The following is a 1,978-nucleotide window of genomic DNA, read 5'->3' as shown; positions in this document are numbered from 1 at the left end:
AAAAAAAAAAAAGAATGTGCAAAGACTTAACAATTTTGCAAAGATTTCACCGACAGTTATACTTCAGATCCACAATTCAAATTCAGTCTCTATGCCTCCACGGTCCCACTCCAGCCATGCCCCAGCTCAGTTACGGATTACCTCTATGTCCACAAAGGACTGGTCATTTCATTTTGACTCAATTCACTATTTTTTAACTAGAATGGCCCTTAAAAGAAAACATGTAATTCTGTCTTTGTCCAGAAATTGGCCTCCCACTCCTAGGTTCTCTTCACATTCATGTTTGACATTTATAGCTCCTAAAGTGATCTTCTAACTTACAAGTTCTGTTTTCATAAATAATGTTCAGAAGTCAACTATAGGAATTTTAAAAAAGAATTACTTTCAAAATGATTTTTGTTTTCTCTGATCTGAATCATTTAGTGTTTAAACTTCTTAATGTGATACATTCTTCTCCACCAAAATCAATCAATCAATCGATAAATCAATCTTATATTGTATAAGGCAACTAGGACATCCTGAAGCTCATTTGGAAGTGAGTGCACTAAGAGCAGGCTAAGGGCAGAAAATAATTTTGAAACTATTTAAGAAATGTTTACAGTTTTATTTCTGAACCCAACTTTTGAGGACCAAGCCTAGAAGTCAGAAAATCAATTGTGAAGCTTTTACTGTCAAACATGTGGGTGGCTAGAACCTACATTTTGGAGGCAGAATTTTGCAAAGACGTTGTCTTTGTTCAATGTGGTCTTTGTCTTCACTCTAGGAATTCCCTTATGAGTAGAAGTGTTCCCTCTCTCTATTTCACATATTACACTCTTACACTCGCCAACAACAAATGCCATTTCCTCCATAAATCTCAAATTTATTACATGTATGCAGGTCAACAAACATATTTAGACTACAGAATGGGTCTACAAAGTGAGTCGATCTACACATTGGGTTTATGTCACTGATGGCAGAGGGGCTTCTGAGGTCTTGTAGAGCAGTGCTGCTCAAGCTCCAGGCACGGGAATCACCTCAGGGCATTGTAAAAATGCAGATTCCCATTCATTGATGGGGTGGGTGTCTGGCCTTTGCTTCTACATTTCACACAAACTTACAGAAGCTGTCACTGGCCAGGGACCACACTTGGAGGAACAAGTATTTAGCATCCTTCTCATTTTTTTTTTCCAAATAAAGAACCTGAAGGTCAGGGAGAACACATGACTTTTCCAAGGTTTCCTTTGCTGGGTACTGAAGGTGTTCAGGATATGTCACCCCGAAATATGTTCCTCTGACATAAGGATTATTTTGAGCTGAAGGCAACTGGGAAAAGCAAAAAACAAAAACAACCAGATACTAGGAAAACTCTCTGGCTGTCCTCTTTCNGAATGTCTTTGACCCAATCACGCAGTTCTATAAAGATAAATGGATTCATGAAAGAACATCAATAACTGAATACAGACATTCAGAGATGGCCTAATGTGTTGAGTGCCTGCTCGGTACTTGGAGCTAGGCATGTTGATATTAGTTATTTTAACAAAACAGTGAAATGTATTATTATAAGCAGTGCTGTGCTAGAAATACGTTATGTGCCTCTCAGATTCTCTTGGCCTCCCTCATCTCTTGGACCCACAGAGTTGCTTTCTGAACCTCAGCTGCCACCACTGACTCTGTGAGCTGTATAGTTTTATCAACAGTTTGACAAGATGCCTACCCGGAGTAACCGATTTAAAATTGATATTCATAGTTCACGCTGCATTCTGTATCCCCTTACTCAGTTCTCATGGTTCCACAACACTTAAAACTTTCAAACATACTATATCATTTACTATTCATTAGGTTTAATGATTTTGATCTGTTTTCCCAAATAAAATGAAAGTTCAAGAGGGCAATGATTTTTTTTTTCTAACTGTTTAATGATATACGCAAAATCCTTTGAGCAATGCTTGAAGAGAGTAGGTGCTCGATAAATGTTTGCTGAATGAAAAAAAAAAAA

The sequence above is a fragment of the Galeopterus variegatus genome, unplaced genomic scaffold, assembly GCF_000696425.1.
Source record: "Galeopterus variegatus unplaced genomic scaffold, G_variegatus-3.0.2 Scaffold7478, whole genome shotgun sequence".
In the NCBI taxonomy this organism is placed as follows: Eukaryota; Metazoa; Chordata; class Mammalia; order Dermoptera; family Cynocephalidae; genus Galeopterus; species Galeopterus variegatus.
The sequence above is the reverse complement of the archived record's forward strand: the minus strand, read 5'-3'. Positions refer to the sequence as shown.